General features: G+C 39.8%; 1 non-coding gene across 1 annotated transcript; it reads left to right on the top strand.

The window, feature by feature from the left end:
• Positions 1 to 7,456: 7,456 nt before the first annotated feature.
• LOC123464198 lies at positions 7,457 to 7,560 on the top strand. Its single transcript, XR_006639437.1, has one exon. It is a non-coding gene; the product is annotated as a U6 spliceosomal RNA (small nuclear RNA).
• The last annotated feature ends 12,894 nt before the right edge of the window (positions 7,561 to 20,454 follow it).

Genomic DNA, 20,454 nt, shown 5'->3' on the forward strand with positions numbered 1-20,454 from the left:
AGGGAGTCACCTTTGACAACTCTGAGGGCCAGCAGAGCTTAAAGTAAGGAAGCCTGTCGGGGGTCGGTGGCTGGAGACAGGCAAGCATCAGATCATGTCAGGATGGATAGGTGGGTAAGAGCTGAGATTGCTCTAGACCTGACTGAAGGGTGTGGATTTTCAGATGGACTTACCTATGTAAGATGCAGAGAAATATTTGACAGCAGACATTTGACATGGAAAAGTAGTCATGGGATTGTTTGGAGATAGAAAATGGTCCATGAGGCTGAGGACCTGTTCAGCTGGGAGAAAGTACGGGAAGACTGGGTGTTTCAGTGATGCCTTTGATCTGACCTTTCTCCCAGCAGTGGAAAGCTGGACTTGTGGGCAACCTCTGAAATCAATGCTTTTCTTCCTGCCCCAGTGAACCTTTTCTGGGAACACTTGTGCTGGGTAAACTCTAACCTTTACAAACATTCTATTAGTTCTCTTTCATGTCAGTAGAGGGAAAATAAATTATTTATGTTCGTTTGGGCAATTAAAGAAGCTTTTCATTTTCTTTTTTTCCCTGGCATATGTGACTAATTTGAGTTTATAATCATTATTGCCATGGACAGCTTTTCAAGGGATGAAACCTAAGTTGGAAAGTACTACATTTTTATAAATTGGTGTGTCACCTTGAACTTAAGCTTTCAGATCTGAATATAAAATTTAAGAGTTAACATTGTATTGTATGTCCAGTAATGGCTATGTCCTTTTCCCTTTCAGGCTTCCGCTGGGATTTTAATCAACCTTAAAGATGCTTTGAGAATTATTGAATGTCTGAATCCCCTTAAAATTTAAATTCTGCAAAACATTTTTGTAGAGTATTTCATTGCTTACACATTGTGATTTATTTTTATTTATTTATTTATTTATTTGTAATTTGAGATTACATGGGTTGAGAAAGCTTTTAAGCAAGATTTTATGGTTGGTTAATTTTTTTTAAAGTTTTGAGTAATCTCCTTTCTACATAGTTTCATAGTCTGCATTCTTCTTTTTGGGCAGAAAGTGGTATACATATAGAATATTCAAACACCTGACATATATGCTTATTTATGGCTTGAGGATTGGGGGCTCTACTTTCTGATTATGTCAGACTATATTCTTATAGTGGTTACAGTGACAACACGTAAAGACTCTAATTCTAATTTTGTTTACAATTATTATTATAAAAATTCTTGGCTTTTAAACCCCCCCCCCACAAGGAAATTTGAAGTGATTGGTATTATTGAACCTTGAAATTTTGGTAAAATCAATGGTAATATGTTATAAAAATAAGTAGAAATTTCTGTTTCCCAAGTAAAAGAGTCAAAGGTTCTTTATAATTTAACCAGAATAAGAGGATTTTTAATAGGATAAAATTATACTAGCCTTGTTTCAATACCAAATAGTTTCTCAGTTAAAATTCAGTAATGCTCCAATATATTCATTAATAACTCCCTCACCCACTTTTTCACACAGAAGCTGGTCAGCAATTAGCCTTGCTACAGTTTGATAGCAGTTGGTTTCCAGGTGATGGCTTATGGAGCAGCCATTCTGACTTTTTTCACTTAACTCATGCATTAATCCCACTGGGCAGGGCAGTCCTGGGCTTGGCTGATGTTCATGTATGACATTCTTTTGGTCTTCATGACCACTCACTCTTGTCAAAAGTGTGAGGGTGGGCTGAACACATAGAACTTCCCTGAGATGAGAGTAGGGCAATGAGGCCCATGAAGAATTTGTGCCCACAGCCACCTCCAGGTGTTGATGTCCCTGGTCATCTCAGCAGAGCTCTCACTGAACTAAATGTGCTTCAGCTCCACTCTCTCATGCTTAGCTCAGCTATTTCAGGAGGTCCTCTCCTCTTCCATCAGGACCTCCTGCCTAGCAAATATGTGTTTGACATAGGTCACACGGGGAAAGGGCAGTCATTGACATGGATGTATCTGGGGAGAGCATAGTTGTGACTCTTCAGAACACCTCATGTGCTTGTACACACACTGAAGTGATACAGTTCACTTTCCCACTAGGCCAAGTATCCTGGTAGCCAACATTCTATTGTTCCTGCTGCCATAATTACCATGACCAAGACTCACCACTTTTTCACCATGGTTACCCATGACCAGAAACGTGAAACTATGATTGGAAGCACCAACTCTTTTCTTTCTACCCATTAGACAAAATTAGATAATATTTTACATTGTTTCTACTTGCAGTGGTACTTCATTATAAAATTAACATGGCATCAGCTGACCTTAAAGGTATGGAGAATGCCATAGCAAAAATATCAAAATTATGTGAAGGGGGAGTTATCACTGTCATAGGAGGGGTGAATGAAGTTTGATTTTGAATATGTTTAGAAATTTCCCTCCAACTTGAAGCTAGATTACTTAAACTAGGGAAAACTAATTTTGTCTAATCAAGGTGACTATATCTCCAGCAAGACATTATTTACATAGAAATAAAGACTGACTTCTGTTTTAGGCACTATGCTAATCAACTTTCGATTGCTGTCACAAAAATCCTGACACAATCAACTTAAGAGGAAAGGCCAGTCAGTGGTCATGTGACCATAGGCAGGACATCATGGTGGGAAGTATGTGGTAGAGTAGACAATCTCCTCACAATGGCTAAAGCAGTATTCCCACTCCCCAGTGATCTAACTTCCACTAGGCTTCACCCCTAGAGATTTCACCATCTCTTAGTAGCACCACAGGATGGTGACCACACCTTTCACACACTGGCCTGTCGGGGCACCCTCAAGATCCAAATTGTAACAGCAGAAGCTTTGGTATGGGTTAAAGAGCTGAAACAACAATGTGGAAGTAAGTGTGCTCATTTGTTGCCTCAGAATCTCACAGCTTCCTGTGCCCCATGAAGAGGCCATCTAGTCAAGCAGAGAATCTCTTTCAGGCCTGATTATTTCTTTGCACTTGAGTTGTATTCTAATGACTGAGCTCACTGTAGAGTAGATGCTGAATTTCACTGTGAAAGGAGGATTTTGTAGGACTTTCAACTTGCCTCTGTGGTTTCTTCAGTGATTATGTAGAAGCTCTCCTAGAGTTTATCCCTGTGGCACAAATCAAATCAGACTTATTTTTCACTTGTAAATATGGTGTTAGTTAACACAAGACACACTGAACAGACAGAATGCAAGAAATTCGAGTTTTATTAAACTTTCCATGGACTTGTACTTTATTCTGAAAATTCTGTGTGAAGGCAAGATGTTTATATGTACAAAATTAATGAGGGCTAGAGAGATGGCTTAGTGGTTAAGGCACTTGCCTTGCAAAGCCACAGGACCCAGGTTTGATTCCCCAGTACCCATGTAAATCCAGATGCACAAGGTGGTTCATGCATCTGGAGTTCATTTCCAGTGGCTATTGGCCCTGGTGTACCTTTTCTCTCTCCCTTTCTTTCTTGTAAATAAGTAAATATTAATGATAATAATTAGAAGGTGACTTGTTTTGATTATAAGATTATAACTATCAAGTTAAAATATATTGTTTTATTTTTAAGAATTCATATCACAAAGTGCTAAAATTTAAAATGTTAAAATAAATTCAAGAGCTAGAGATATGACTCAGTCAGGAAAGTTTGCATATATATGTATGCATATATACATATATACACGTATGTATATGCAACTTCTTTTCACAATAATTTTATTTCTGAATATTATTGCTTTCCTGGGTAAGGAAGCCTGTCAAATCTCTTTTTCATTTCTGTTTTCCCATGGCTATTTGTTTTTCACATGCTGTTTTTTTCTGCTTCTACTATCTTTTAATTTTAATTTCCCTTTTAACAATATGCAAGAAACCTTAAGAGTATATACACCTAAACACATACATTAAGCATATGCAAACAGAAAGTATACTGTATCTTAATTTGACTCATCATTTAGGAAATATTCTAAAATGAAGTACCAAAAGCAATTTTCTTCCTTGAGAGCAGTCACTACTGGGAATTATCCACTTATTTCAATGCTATTGATACTTAAATTGTCCAGGACTTGCTCCCTTTGAAATGCCCTCAGAAAGCTACAGGATGTTTCAAGTACAGAAATATTTGGTGGTTTAGGTCATCAGTTTTTGAGAATGACTGAGAAACAGGGGCAAAAATTTGTTTTTTGAAGCATAGGAAAGACAACCATCATATGTGATGAACAGGTAAACTGATTGTTTCAGGCAATCCAGTTTTGTTTAAAGTCAGGGATACACTGTAAAGAACTTGTTAGAAAAGGGGGTACCCAGCTATCAATGATAGCAACTTGAACAGAAACACTCTAAAATGATTTTAGGAATTGGTGAAAAGTGCACAGTGCCTGTCATAGTGACTGTTTGGAAAGAAATGCAGTCATTTGAAACTCCTGGAAACCCATGAAGTACTGTGGTTTTATAGCTTTTCATTTCTATTTCTGTTTCATTTAATTCACATTGGGATTTAAAGAGAACAGCATGTAAGTTAAAACTGCATCTTATTAGTTCTCCCGCAGGCCCTTCCCTTTACCTTGCACCAGTTTTGCTGAAACCTCATTCCCCCACTTTATTCTATTCTTAGTGGGGAGACAGAGTAGCTTTGTTGAGTTTCTGAGAATTCTTGTCTTGCATAAACAACACTTTAGCAAGAAGGCTCCAGGAAATACCAGCTTTTGACAGACCAGAACTCTGGACAGTTTACACACTGGAAGAAAAAATCTGGTGAACTATCAGAAATGAGCAGCTTAATGTCAGCTAGTAGCTGATGCTTCATATTCACATATTAATTACACAGCCTTCATGTCTTGAGTGATAGGCTTGGAATAGAAGACCAAGTTTTAGACTTAAGAGAGATCACCTTAGCTCAGCCCAGACACTAATTTGTTGGTGATCTTGGTAAATGACTTAGATAAAATGGTGGTTTTCTCACTTCCTAAATGAATCCTTTGAGGTTCGCAAACACTAGAGCCCCTATTTTCTTTTTTCTTTCTTTCTTTTTTTTCTTTAGAGCCCCTATTTTATAGATAAAGAATTTTAAAAGAAAAGAGAGCCAAGCCAAAACAAATTACTCAAGACCACGTGGTTTTAAGAGGTAGAGCTAGAATTTGACACACACAGCTTTTGTCTTATAGGAAGCTGCTGCTTTGGGACATAACTTCTCAATTTCATCTTTTAAACTTGAAAACTAATCACTCCAAAAAAAGCTATTGTGGTCAGTCATGGTGACACACACCTTTAATTCCAGCATTTGGGAGGCAGTGGTAGGAGGATCCCTGTGAGTTCAAGGTCTGCCTGGACTACAGAATGAATTCCAGGTCAGCCTGGGCTACAGTGAGACCCTATCTTGAAAACCCAAAAAAAGGAATAATATTTAAAAGGCTATTGTGATAGGAAAGACTTCCTTGTAAACAAAGCAGAACAGTTCTGGAGGAAAATACTTTCTCAATTGTGTCTGATCAACCAGAAAAAGCCACACTTGGCTTTAGAGTTAAGGAAAGGTTTACTTTTTATTACCCTTTATTTGGTTCAAATTCTTCCACTGATTTCCAGCTCAAATGTTTACTTTGTTCACAGAAAATCCCATAGAACATAAGATGGTATTAAAGGCAGTCTTCTAGTCAGCTGGAAATCAAATACCAAAGCCCTAGGGAATCTGGTGCCATTTGCCATTTGAGTGCTTTCATGTCCAGTGTTTAGTCCTAACAGTATTTCAGAGTCTACTGTGTACAAAATGTTCTAAGTTGTTCAGAAAATTGCAGTAACAATATTACCTATACAACATTATGTAACACTGTGGTTTACTGGATAGAGTCTATCTCATAGGAAGGATATTTCCATGCCCTCTTGTATTTACTGCTCTAGTGTATAGACCGAGGTTATTTTAAAAACATTTTTCAAAATATTTTATTATTTATTTATTTATTTGACAGAGAAAGAGAGAGAGAGAGAGAGAGAGAGAGAAAGAGAGAGAGAGAGAGAGAGAGAGAGAGAAAATGGCCCCTCCAGGGCCTCCAGCTACTGCAAACGAACTCCAGACATGTGTGCCCCCTTGTGCATCTGGCTAATGTGGTTCCTGGGGAATCAGACCTGGATCTTTTGGCTTTGCAGGGCAAACGCCTTGATCACAAACCATCCCTCCATCTCTGCGGTTATTTTAAGAAGAAAGTTATAGCAGAAGAATGTCAGTGGATTATTCATAAATTTCTCCAAACCAATATTTCTTTTTATGAAATGAGAGCCAAGGACAAAACACCTATGTTCGGAACGTTTTATCAGGCATCTTTGATTCTGTATAATTTCTTCTCAAGGATGCCTGGCTGAGTATCTTCAGCAGCCTATGAGATTGCATATTTTACCAATTTGCTGATGTAAGAGCAAAATGAAGGGATTTGGTTAGATAGTAGAACCATTTACAATGTTTTATAAAATGGAGTCATTTGAAATATAGTGCTGCCAGATAGTTATCATGTTGTATTATTCAGTGTACAGTTTTTCATATTATTTAGTATATATAATTTGTTTGATTATAAAGATAGTTGGCATATATTAATTCATTGTTCTAACTTTTATATAACATATAAACATTATTGTTTTTAGTTGGTGTAGTAAGAAGAATAAAATGCTACATAACTTTATGCTGAAATGCATTGTCACAATAACCTAACCCAAGGGTATAAGCTCTGGCCCAGGCTGACCTGGAGTTCACTCTGTAGTCTCAGGGTGGCCTCAAACTCATGATGGTCCTCCTACCTCTTCTTCCCAGTACTAGGATTAAAGGAGTGTGCCACCACACCTGGCCCCTTTTTCTTTTTTCTTTTATTTGCTAGAGAGAGAATATATATGTGTGTGTGTGTGTGTGTGTGTGTGTGTGTGTTTGTGTAGAGAGAGAGAGAGAGTGAGAGAGAGAGAGAGAGAGAGAGAGGATGGGCATGCCAGGACCTCTAGCCATTGGAAACGAACTCCAGTGCACATGCCACCTTGTGTATCTGCCTTTATTTGTGTACTATGGAATCAAACCTGGATCTTTTGGCTTTGCAAGCAAGTGCCTTAACCTCAAAGCCATCTCTCCGGTCCAGATAGGCCTTTTTCTTTTCCCATATCTTTCTTCCTCATTCTTCATTCCCTCTTTTGTTACTTTACCCAAGACTATCCCAATTTATACCAATTGTCTTGATGTAATTACAACTAGTGCCCAAATCAAATAATCACATGAAATCATATCCACCATCATTAGTCATTAGGAAAGTGAAAAACCAAATAGCATACTGACTAGAATAACTAACATTAAAAAATACTGACCTTGAAGCCAGGCGTGGTGGCGCACGCCTTTAATCCCAGCACTCGGGAGGCAGAGGTAGGAGGATTGCCATGAGTTCAAGGCCACCCTGAGATGACAGAGTTAATTCCAGGCCAGCCTGGACCAGAGTGAGACCCTACCTCAAAAAACAAACAAACAAAAAAAAATACTGACCAAAGTGCTCGCTTCAGCAGCACATATACTAAAATTGGAACGATACAAAGATTATCGTGTCCCCTGCACAAGGATGACACGCAAATTCATGAAGCGTTCCATATTTAAAAAAAAAAATACTGACCAAAGCCAGGCATGGTGGCACACGCCTTTAATCCCAGCACTTGGGAGGCAGAGGTAGGAGGATCACTGTGAGTTTGAGGCCACCCTGAGACTCCTTAGTGAATTCCAGGTCAGTCTGGGCTAGAGTGAGACCCTACCTCAAAAAACCAAAAAAATAAAAATGAAAAAAAATACTGACCATGGCTCTTGGGATGGAGAGATGGCTTAGTGGTCAAGGTACTTGCTTATGAAGCCTAATAACCCAGGTTTAATTCCCCAGTACCCACATAAGCTAGATGGACAAGGTGGCACATGCATCTGGAGTTTGTTTGTAGTGGCTAGAGGCCATGGCGTGCCCATTCTCTCTCTCTCCTTTCTGACAAATAAATAAATAAAATAAATTTATTTTAAAAATACTGATCATGACTCTTTTGGTGTTCCTGCTCCCAGGTGTATGCGTTACTTCTCTCTGTCTCCCTTTTTTACTTCTCTCTTCTCATTTTCATAGGCCCTCTCAGCAAGCCAGGGCTAGAGACTGTCTCAACAAAGCAAAACAAAATGAAAGCACTGACTAGTTAAATTCTTGGTAAGGATATGGATAAACTATAACTTTTACAGAGCCATAAAAAATATAAATTGTTGCAACCACTTTAGAAAATTATTTGTGGGGTTTTTTTGTTGTTGTTGTTTGTTTTGTTTTGTTTTGTTTTTCGAGGTAGAGTCTCACTCTGGTCCAGGCTGACCTGGAATTAACTCTGTAGTCTCAGGGTGGCCTCGAACTCACGGCGATCCTCCTACTTCTGCCTCCCAAGTACTGAGATTAAAGGTGTGCGCCACCACACCTGGCTTTATTTGTGTTTTAAACAACTTAAAGGCGTCTATCATACCAATCTAGCACCTTAATTTCTAGGTATTTACAAGAATAATGAATACCAATGACCACATCAAAACTTTTTTTATTAATTTTTTTATTAACTAGTTTTGTATTCAGCAAATACAGTCAGTTTGGTACCGTTATTAGGCTCATCCGTGACCTATCCCTCCCCTTGGCTCCTCCTTGTTGAGGTATCTGGGTCATGCATTGTGGAGTTAGACCCCAGTTATGGGTAGGATAAATGTCTCTGCATATCATGACCCAACATGTGGCCCTGACATTCTTTCTGCCCCCTCTTCCACAAAATTTCCCTGGGACATGTTGGGTTCATTTTTGGTCTGCTTCAGTGATGAGGTGTTGGGAGCCTCTGGATCTCTAGTTCTGTGATTTGGTAGGAGTTGATTTTTCTCTGTGTTGATCTCCTTCACCCTTGTGCTGGTACCTGGTTCACCAGGAAAACAGCACCCTTGCTTGTTTCACCAACTTTTCTTAGTTTCAGCCGGGGCCCTTTTGAGGTATGATGGGGTGGCTCTCTCCTTAGGATCTACATCTATCTGAAAAAGAAGAGCAGATTCTCCAATGGAGAGTAAGTTAGCATCAGGAAAAATGAGATAACCCTTACTTTTACATGAATCTTCATAACAGCTTTATTTATAATAACCCCCAAATATCCATCAACAAGAAAGAATAAATTATGGTATATCTATACAATGGAATACTACTTAGAAATAAGTAGAAACACACTATTTTATACCAACTGTGTAAGAATAATTATGTGAATGAAACCAATGAAAAAAAACATAGTACAAAATTCTAGAATATGGAAACCATGGTAATAAAAATCAGATCACTGGCTTCCTGGCATTAGGAAAGGGGAATGAAAGAAGAGATTGCAAAAAGGTGTGAAAAAACTTATCATCTTGATGGCGCCAATAATTTTGCAACATGTCAGAGCTCATCAGTCTGTAATATACATTCTTTATTATATATCACTTGTATCTCAATTAGGCTGTTAAAAAATAGTTCAACCAGGTGTGGTGGCACAAGCCTTTAATCCCAGCACTTGGGAGGCAGAGTTAGGAGGATTGCCATGAGTTTGAGGCTACCCTGAGACTACATAGTGAATTTCAGGTCAGCCTGGGCTACAGTGAGACCCTACCTCAAACAAACAAATTCTACTTTTTCAAACTCAGAACTATCTGTTTTAAAGTTGGTAATATATTGTGTTTTTTTTTTTCCTTTGGAAGCTGGTTTAATAGAGTTTGTTTTTTTTTTAAATATAGGTGTTTGTTTTATAGAATTAATTGGTGAAAATATGCGTGTAGTACCTGTACCTTTCTGTAAGTGTGTAACATTTAATAACTCCACCCCCCCACCAAAACAGGGATATGCAGAAAGTGTTTTTGTTACACAGTAAATTATAAGGCAGTTCTCTGTTTTCTTTCTCTTTTTTCCTAAGGAGGGTTAGAAACAGCTTGAAAAAATAGACATTTCAGTAGTGACTTCAGCTGGTTTCAAATAATCTATGTGCATTCTTATGATTTTTCAGGTCACTGAAAGAACTGGCCAATGAAGATTATGTTAATAAATAATCATGTTTTTTCCTTTACTGCCATTCTTTCCATGTTTATACCATCATTCATAATAACTAATATCAGATTCCTTCAAAGCTATGAATTAGACTCATTTTAGTAGTCATAGCAAGTTATTGGACACAGAGCAGCTGAGTTTTGTTGGTCATTCCACATGGTACCAATATGTTTTAGGGACAAAGAATTGAAAAAGAAGCATGATTTCTGAAAGCAAAAAACCTTCCATTGCTAGAAAAAAAAATAGCAATTATTATAAAATGGAGTGACTAGTAGAATAAAATAATGTATGCAACAGCATTTTAAGCAATAATGAACACTTAAAAAGAACAAATCAATGTATTCTTGGGATTACTTATTGTATTTTAGTGGCAGTGACTCAGAGGAAGGTATTTTTTCTTTGGATTATTATTATCAGGGTAAAAAGAAAAAAGCAAATGAGCCTTTGATGTTAAATAGCAACTTAGTCACACAACTAATTTATCAAATAATAAGACTGACTTTTAAGTAATAACATCATTTATTTTTAATAAACACTCTAAAAATTTAAAGGTTATATTAGCATGATGCTTTGAATGCAGGAGACCTCAAAGTGACATGGCCTAGTTTCAGTTCACTGGGAGAAGAGAAATGGAGAAAGTGGTAAGATGAGCAGGGAAGAAAAGGAGAAATATGGCTATAGAGCAAGTGGCAAATGAAAATGTTCTATGCATTTCTGAAACATCATGCCCAGTGATCTTCAGCTGTTATTTGGGGGTTCTGTTCTTTATAAAGTGTAGAAGATTTTCTTGGTTGCCACCCAATATGCATATTCCTATAGACATGTGCTAAAATACACTGATTTTGTTCACATAGCATCCTTGTCTGGACATGTATTCAAAGGAAGTTGGCCTGATTCCCAATCAATTCTAATTGGTTTATAGCATTCTTACCACCTGCAGGTGATTGTTTTAGAAAGGACACATATATTGGAGGCTGGGAAGATGGCTAGGTGGTTAAATGTGCTTGCTTGCAAAGCCTGTAAGCATGGGTTGAATTTGCAAGCCACCCACATAAGCCAGACATGAAAAGTGGCACAAGCAGCTGGCGTTGATTTGCAGTGGCAAGAGGTCCTGGTGCGTGTGCACATGGATACACACACACACACACACACACACACACACACACACACACACACAAGTGAATGAATGACTCAAAAGGGATATATAACCCAATTCTGGCCGATCAGAACTGGAATATTCTAGGAAAGATTGTTTCACTTTTAGGTAAGATACACAGAAGATGCACTCTTCAGTGGGGTGTTGTTTTCTTTAGTTGTAATTACTGAAGCTTCTTCAGTTAGTTTCTATCATGTTTTTTTGGGGGTGGGGGGAAACTGATACCTTGAGAAGGATGGAACTGAAAATGGAAAGAACTTGATGAGTTAGTAAATTGCTCAACTGTGGAACTATTCCTAACCAGCAATATAGCCTTGAGGGATTGGTCCAAGTCTCAGTTTCCCCAGCTTTAAGATGAAGATAATTTCTTCACTTGATCTACCTGCGGCACTTGAGTTCTACTGTTTTTTTTTTTGTGGTTCTTACAATCTGCAAATTATTTCAGTGAAGCCACTGAGCTGTTGCTGCTGGTGAAAGAGAATGCATCGTTCTGTGACCTGTCCTAATCTTTTCAGCACTTCTTCTAGGAAAAGGGTCCTAAAAGTTACTTAAGACCAAACTATTAGAAGAGGCCCAGGCATTTCAAGTATCACAAGGTGATATGTGCCTGGCATTGTTGGAATGTGAGAAATAGTTGGTAAAAGGCTAGAGCAGATAGCAATCAGCCAAGTTTAGGCCTGAAATTCCCAGTGTCACTATCATGATGGGCTGGTCCAGGTAACTTCACCTCACACATTCTTCTTTGAGCTGTTATGCTTGCAAGTTGAGGTACTTCCTGAGTTAGAGAATTTCATAATATTATGGTTCTGCAACTTTGACGTTTTAGCTTAAATGAAACAGAATTGTTCTTTGTGCCTGGAGGGTACACAGATCTATTCTCTTTTTCACTTTCCATTGTGCTACTGTTACTACCTGTTAACCTACTTCCAATGATTTAAAGCCATTTGTCCTTGTCTAGGTTTTTAGCAAGTTTTAGAATTGCTGAGCCTTTTAAGAGTTTACTGACACTGTTTCCAAGACCAAAAAGAAGACAGAGGATATTCTTGAACCAAATGAGATTATAAACTAAAGAATATACAAGGCCAGATTCACATGTGAGCATTCCTGAGAACAGTGCTTCCAAGATACTCATAGAAAAGGAATTTCTTTGGCTGAGAATATAGCTCAGTAGCAGTGTGAATGGTTTGCCTGTACAAAATCCTAGATTCAATCTAGTACAAAGAGTGAAAGAAGAAAGAAAAAAATTAAGAAAAAAAAAAAGGACAAGGAGAAAAAAGAATGGGTGAAGAGAAAAAAGGGGAAGGAGGAAAGAGGAGGGGAAAAGAAATTCTTTAGTTTTAATCTATGGAATCCCTCTGAGAAGATAAGGGAGAAAGCAGTAACTTTCACAGGACCTGGGATGTTCTTCAATATTACCAGCACCTGTGTTTGAAATTCCCACATAAGGCAATGACCGCCCTCTGGGATAGAACTTTCTGGCAACTAGAGAAAAACATGGCCAAGAGAATTCTTCAAATATTTTTGCAGGTTCACATATCTGTCAGTCAAAATGATCTGCATTAGGAAATTTGCAAAGTCTGTTTTATTTTCATATATTATTTTCATGATTACATTATGATATACAAGTCACTATGCTTCTATTTCATACAAATTGTTTTGGGGGGGGCCTAGTGGTATTTATTTATTTATTTATTTTTTAATTTTTATTAACATGTTCCATGATTTAAAATATATCCCATGGTAATTCCCTCCCTTCCCACCCCCACACTTTCCCATTTGAAATTCCATTCTCCATCATATTACCTCCCCATTACAATCATTGTAATTACATATATACAATATCAACCTATTAAGTATCCTCCTCCCTTCCTTTCTCTACCCTTTATGTCTCCTTTTTACCTTACTGGCCTCTGCTACTAAGTATTTTCATTCTCATGCAGAAGCCCAATTCATACAAAAATTTAAAAGTTACAACCATCAAATAGCATACAGAAATGTTAAACATCTCCCTCAAACATCTAGACAAAGAAAAGTAAATGATAGAGATGGAGTTGAAAATGATGGGAATTATTTATGGCTTAGTTACACTGTACCTTAGTTCCCCATCTACAGAATCCCTGGAAATTAAGTGTTTTGAACTATTAATAAAAATGCTTGCATAAGGCTTAGAATTTCATTAATCATGGTTGAACAAATACAAATAATATTCTCAAGGATACTCTAACAAAACTACTACTATTCTCACCTACTGTGTTATAAATCCTGTGTGTGCTCTTTCAGTCATAATGTTTCTAGCAGGGTGAGCACCACAATCAGGAGAGCTGCTCTTCCAAGCAGCAGGTAGCTTGGGGGCAATATGAGAGAAGCCAGCCTCCATCATTCCTCTGCATTTGCCTTTCCCCCAGACATAATTCACTCAGGTTTTCAGAATTAACTCATCATATTGGACCTGGATTTATGACCCTTTCCTTCAAATGTCTATTTCCTACAAGCCTAAAATCCATGATATGACTTGGATGTCTGGACATTCCTGAGCTATACTGTTCTTTCTCCTCTCTCCTCTTTTCCTCAATTGACTTGTCTATGGAGATAACATCTGTCTCAGTCTCCCTGTCTGTAGTCCCACTTTCCTTACCTAGCATTGCTGCCCGTCCTTTTAGGATCAAACAGGTCCTTCTAGGCCATTCCACAAAACAAATCTTTTAGTGTGACACAAAACTCTCCAGTGTTGTTCTTGGTATGCTTGTCTAAAGATATATTCATTTACTTTCCAGCTGTTGCTTGGGCTATACTCTATCCCATCTGAATTCATCTGAATAGGCTGACTAGTCTCTGGGCTAATTAGAGCTGTGCCATATTACAATGTCAAAAGGTTGGAAAGCCCTGTGTAGAGTCGACCTAGAAGACCTAGAAGTCTTAGGATTTGAGTTTAGGATGTTATGTTCCCTCTGCAATTTATTTGGAGGTGAGAACATGACCTTAAATCACCCCATCAGAGAAAATATCAAGGCTTCTTGATATAAGTAAGTTCCATAATACTTGCTTGCTGTTCTTTGATTTAAAACCTAAGAAGCTGTAATAACAAAAGCAAGTTTTACCCTAACATTTGCAGGCTACAGGGAAAGTAAACAAGGCCTGTGTTCTAAACATCATAGAGCCCTGTGCCTAAATATATGAAGATTGTAAAATCAAGTGGAAGGTTAACTGAAAGTTTTCCTTTCTTATTTGGACAAATCTTTCATAGTAACCTGGAAAGATTCAAATTCTCAGACTTCTCAGATTTCTGTTCTAATAATGTGCATACTTTGGCCCACATCCTCCTGTTCTCACTTTACAAAAAATATATAATTGTAAATACTATTCATTTTCAAGGGGGGGGGGGAGAGAAATGTGTGTGTGTGTGTGTGTGTGTGTGTGTGTGTATGAGAGAAGAGGAGAGACAGACACACAGAGAGAGATTATGGGCACACCAGGACCTCTTGCCACTGCAAATGAACTCTCGATGCATGTGCTACTTTATGCATCTGGCTTTATATGGGTACTGGAGAATTGAACCTGGGCCAGCAGACTTTGTAATAAATACCTTTAACTACTAAGCTTTCTTCCCAGCCCTAAGAAAATTATTAATTTATTTGGAGGAGAGAGAGACAGAATATGAGAATATGGGCAGGCCAGGGCTTTTGCCACTGCAAGTGATCTCCAGACACATGTGCCACTTTGTGCATTTGGCTTGGTATGGACCCTAGGGAATCAAACCCAGGCTGAAAAGCTATGCAAGCAAGTGCCTTTACCCCTGGACAATCTTCCCAGCTGCCTCTTCTCACTCATTTCAATTCTGCACCATGATCAAAGTCATAAATGTATGAACACCCCAGGCTACTTATCAAAATTCCATCCCCATATTCTGCAAATAGTTAATGCTTAGACTGTGAGATATAATAAGTGGCTATCTGGTTCACCTTTGAGAGAATAGACTTGAAGAGGCCCATAGAGGTCCAAGAAATAGCTTGGACACTTTGGGTGGGAACTCAGGCCAGTGGTACTAGAATGTGGTCTAGAAAGATGTAAAAAGTTTTCAGGGGAATATATTTCATTGGTTCTCTCTAGTGCTCCATGAGGCTGGAAGAGTACCAGTGAAGAGCTCTCCACAGCTCAGGGTCCAGAGAAAAGGCCGTTTTGTCTAGACATACAGCAGTACTTAGCCACAACATCCATCTGAGAATTTTTTTTTAATTTTTATTTATTTATTTATTTGAGAGCGACAGACACAGAGAGAAAGACAGATAGAGGGAGAGGGAGAGAGAATGGGCGTGCCAGGGCTTCCAGCCTCTGCAAACGAACTCCAGACGCGTGTGCCCCCTTGTGCATCTGGCTAACGTGGGACCTGGGGAACCGAGCCTCAAACCGGGGTCCTTAGGCTTCACAGGCAAGCGCTTAACCACTAAGCCATCTCTCCAGCCCCCATCTGAGAATTTTGAGGGTTGGACCTGTGTTAAATAAACCCAACACCCAAGAGGAGAACAGAGCCAAAGCAAGACATGGGTAGTCCTGGGGTGTGATTCAATCATGTGAGTCTCCATGTAAGTCACATTTCATACCAACCCTCTTGCTGAACCTTCCAGTTGCATAATCGAATTTCAACTTTAGGAAAGATCACTGTCATCTGTAGGCTGAAAGAATCATGTCTAATAGGCTTATTGACCTGCGGTGTGAATATTTATTTAGGGTGCACTGATTCTTAACACTGAGATTGCCCTTGATTTAACCAAGCCCTACAAATGAGCTTCCCTTCCTTTTTATCTTCAAGAAGATGGTCCATGTCCACAGAGATATCTCTTGCTTGGCAGTCCCAGGTACCAACCAGCCTTATAGCTACCCACTCCTGGCTTACAAAAGGAAAGAGTTATCAACTGTCAACCAGTAATCCTCTCTTAAAAGTGCTGTTAAACTTACACTAGCAAACAATTGAACCAATTTAAAATATGACATAATGTGATAAAACCAAGGAAAGACAAAAATAACTTAGGAATTCTATAGTCTTGAAAGCCACACTTTATTATGTTTTTCAACAAGGTCAATTCAAACATACAGGAAAGAAACAAATACTTCTACTTTAGAAATTGATGATTCTGTTTTTTGGCATGTTGCCTTCAAAATTCAAGAGGTACATATGTGTTCCAATATTTTTGTTACTTCACACCCCCAGTGGCCTGTCTGATTTTAGTACCAGCTAATAATTTAATTCAGAATTCTGATTCTTTAAACTTTTGATGATAAATGGAAAAGTATATCATGCTTTGTTTTAATTGGTATATTACAATTTTCACTACAAAATTATGCCTCATTTAAATGTGTGACTTTTGGGATGGAGATATAGCTTAGTTGTTAAGGCACTTGCTTGCCAAAAACTTATGGCCTGGGTGTAATTCCCCAGTACCCACATAAAGTCAGTTGTACAAAGTGGTGCATGTATCTGGAGTTAATTTGCAGTGGCAAGTGGCCCTGGTGTACCTATTCCCCCACCCTGCCCCATCTCTCATTTTCTCTCTCTCTATTTACAAATATTTTTTTAAAATATTTATTTATTTATTTATTTGAGAGTGACAGACACAGAGAGAAAGACAGATAGAGGGAGAGAGAGAGAATGGGCGCGCCAGGGCTTCCAGCCTCTGCAAACGAACTACAGACGCGTGCGCCCCCTTGTGCATCTGGCTAACGTAGGACCTGGGGAACCGAGCCTCGAACCGGGGTCCTTAGGCTTCACAGGCAAGCACTTAACCGCTAAGCCATCTCTCCAGCCCTACAAATATTTTTTTTAAGCTGTGCTTTTCAAGGGTGATGGAGAAAGATACTGAGGACACTCAACACCTACCAAACCAGACATCTAGATGTTCCTAAGTGCCCATCAGTGAAGTAGACTTAAAATGTTCCCAGCATGGCTTAGGGAATTTTGTGGAAGAGGAGCAGAAAGATTTTTAGAGCCACAAGTTGGAACATTTATACAGAGACATTGCCTCTCCCCCATAACTGACTGCTGCTCCATAATGTATGACCCACAATACTCATGGGGTTGACCTTCATCCCCAATGAGGAAGGCCTCTTCAGAAAAGGGCCAGGGAAGAGGGAAAGGATGGTACCAACATGTGATGTTTACATACAAAATATGTCTATATCTAATAAAAAATAAAAATAAATTTAAAAAGGTGTGCTCTTTTTTGTTTTTTCTAGGTAGTGTCCCACTCTAGCCCAGGCTGATCTGGAATTCACTGTGTAGTCTCAGTGTGGCCTTGAAATCACAGCAATCCTCCTACCTCTGCTCCTGAGTGCTGGCATTAAAATGTGCACCACCATGCCCCACTCAAGGTGTGCTTTTTTGATAACTAATGTTTTGAAGATAGAAATTAAGACAGTTTATATGGATCTTTTTTTTTTAACTTTATTTATTTATTTGAGAGTGACAGACACAGAGAGAAAGACAGATAAGAGGGAGAGAGAGAATGGTCGCGCCAGGGCTTCCAGCCTCTGCAAACGAACTCCAGACACGTGCACCCCCTTGTGCATCTGGCTAACGTGGGACCTGGGGAACCGAGCCTCGAACCGGGGTCCTTAGGCTTCACAGGCAAGCACTTAACCGCTAAACCATCTCTCCAGCCCTATATGGATCTTTTTAAAAATTTTTATTTGAGCAAGAGACAGAGAGTTTATGTGGATGTGCCAGGACCTCCTGTCACTGCAAACCATTCCAAATGTATGTGCCATTTTGTGCATCTGGATTTACTTGAATATTGCAGAATTCAACACAGGTTGTCAGGTTTTGCAGGCAAGCACCTTTAATCACTGAGCCATCTCTTCAGGCCCTTATGTGGATATTTTAAAGTAAAGATAGAAAACATTTCAGGGTATTGGCTAAACTACAAGTCTTCCCAGTTCTGCTCATAAATGACTTCCCCACTGCTGAGGATAGAAATTGCATTAGCTCTGTGTTTACAATTCACCTGGTCACCACTCCTGTTTCTTTAGCCAAGAAGAGAAAGTGAGAGGAAAGATGGGTGTGGCAGGAATAAAACTAAGGGGCCAAGGAAAGAAGTGAGAGACTATGATGCCTCTGAGAAGAGAAGCTTGCATACAAAGCAGACAAGATGGCTGATGATCCACTTTCTGGTTCCTGGGACCAGCCTCTTGCACTAAAGGCCCACCTTCCTGCCCATGGGTTTTGAGACAGACTTCTCTTATCTTCCCAATAAACAATGTTGCTTTTACTCCATTATATGTCTAAGTAAAATTTTGCTATCATAAATAGAATTTCTTAGCCGGGTGTGGTGGCGCACGCCTTTAATCCCAGCACCCGGGAGGCAGAGGTAGGAGGATCGCCATGAGTTCTAGGCCACCCTGAGACTCCATAGTGAATTCCGGGTCAGCCTGAGACCCTACCCCGAAAACCAAAATAAATAAAACAAAAACCCAGAATTTCTTAAAGAAAATACATACCTTCATAAAGTCTATCTTCTAATTTGTACAATCAAGGATTTTAGCCCATTATACTTTAAAGGAGTAACTTTTTTGTGTCTATGTGTACCCCAAAATTCTATGATTACTGTTATTTGAACAAGAATTTGCTCTTCTGTTACATAACAAAGTTCCATTTAACACAGGTATCTTGACTGTAGGTTAAAGGAGTGGTCCAATTTGCTATGATCTTGAGATTTTAAAAATAGAGATTTTCCCCCTGTATTTTGATTTGTAATCAATTATGAAAGTCCACACTGCATTGATGTGCATGTGAGGAAATATTAAATTTGACCTCTTAGTTTTATTAGTCTCCATGTTACGGTGATTCTAGCCTGTTTTTCTGTCTTTGACAAAAATAAATGTTTCATACATGTAGGAGAGGCATAGCCAGGGGGTCCCAGGACGAGGCCCTGAGATTACAGCACATGTGCACTGCTACTTCCCCTGTGAGCCATCCGCCTAAACACCCGGACACCGCTGACGCAGGAAATGAGCCAATGAAAAAGGGACACCGCAATGTCAAACTAGGAAAGGACCAATGGGAAGTGGGGAAGGGGTATATAGCGATGTCTGTTTTCCTCAGTAAAGGAGTCGGCTTTCAGCTTCTCACCTGGCTCCCGGAGTCTGTGTCGTTGACTCTGCGTCTTCTTACCCCCATATCCAAGGGGCTGTTCGGGGATCCAGCAACACTGGCACCCAATGCGGCGCTCCTTACCCGTGCGAGCACGGCTTCTGACCTCGCGTCTTGGGTCCTGATTTTTACTCCCTTGCGCTGGCTATACTTTGTTTTCTCCCGCTGGCAACCTCGCAGACGCCCTTCCTCTCTTGCAGTGGGACATGGCGCCGCCTACTCGGTGTTTTCTCGGTAAGTTGGCCCCGTTCGTGTTCCGTGTTCTTTGCCCCTTGAAGGTGAGCAAGGCAACCTCTCTGTTTTTCTCTCCGTGTTTGTCCATCTGAATGTTAGGGAGGTACATTCTTCATGCTTGGTTTGCCAGCATCTCCAGACAAGGGCTGACCCCCCAGGAGACGTAACCCCGGAGTGGTCACCCGACTGGGCCCCCTCAACCATAGACACGTGTGGGCATACTGCCATTGCCTAATGAACCACGGTAGTCCCCCACTAAGCCCAGGACACTCAGGTCCGACACACTTCTTGTCTCTTCTGCTTTTGCTTTGCCTATGAGATGGGCAACCTGCCATCTCACTACAAGGAGCCCCAGGTCAGGGCACTCAAATCCCTTCTTGTAACTCGGGGACTTAAGGTTAAGCCTGCAGAGTTGGAGGATTTTTGGAATGAGGCTGCGATACTGACACCTTGGATCTCTCCCGAGAACATGTGGGACCCAGACTTATGCATGAGGTTTCTCTTCCTCTCCAAGAAGAGCGAAGTTGGCTCGTGGATTGCTCCCTCTGCCTCTTTTTCCCTATTCTCCTTCCATCATAGCAAGTTTGAAGTCTTCTTCTGAAGAAGTCATAGCTGCCCATAATAAACATTATCAAGAGCAGGCTCAGGCTAGTGTCAACCTTTCCATCATCCCACCACCGTCCGCTACCAGGGCCACAGAAGATCCCCCCACACACACAGTCCTCTGATGAGGAGGGGGACGATACATCTAATGCAGTGCCTCCTGCTAAGCTCCCACGCCTGTCCCAGCCTCATCCCCTGGCTGCCACATCTGGTCTCCCTCCCCAGTATCCTGGTGGAAACGCCATGCTGTCGCCTCAGTGGCAGCTGTAGTTTTAACTCAAACCGCCACTACAGCAAAGGCTT

Source organism: Jaculus jaculus, chromosome 10 (genome assembly GCF_020740685.1).
Source record: "Jaculus jaculus isolate mJacJac1 chromosome 10, mJacJac1.mat.Y.cur, whole genome shotgun sequence".
NCBI lineage: Eukaryota > Metazoa > Chordata > Mammalia > Rodentia > Dipodidae > Jaculus > Jaculus jaculus.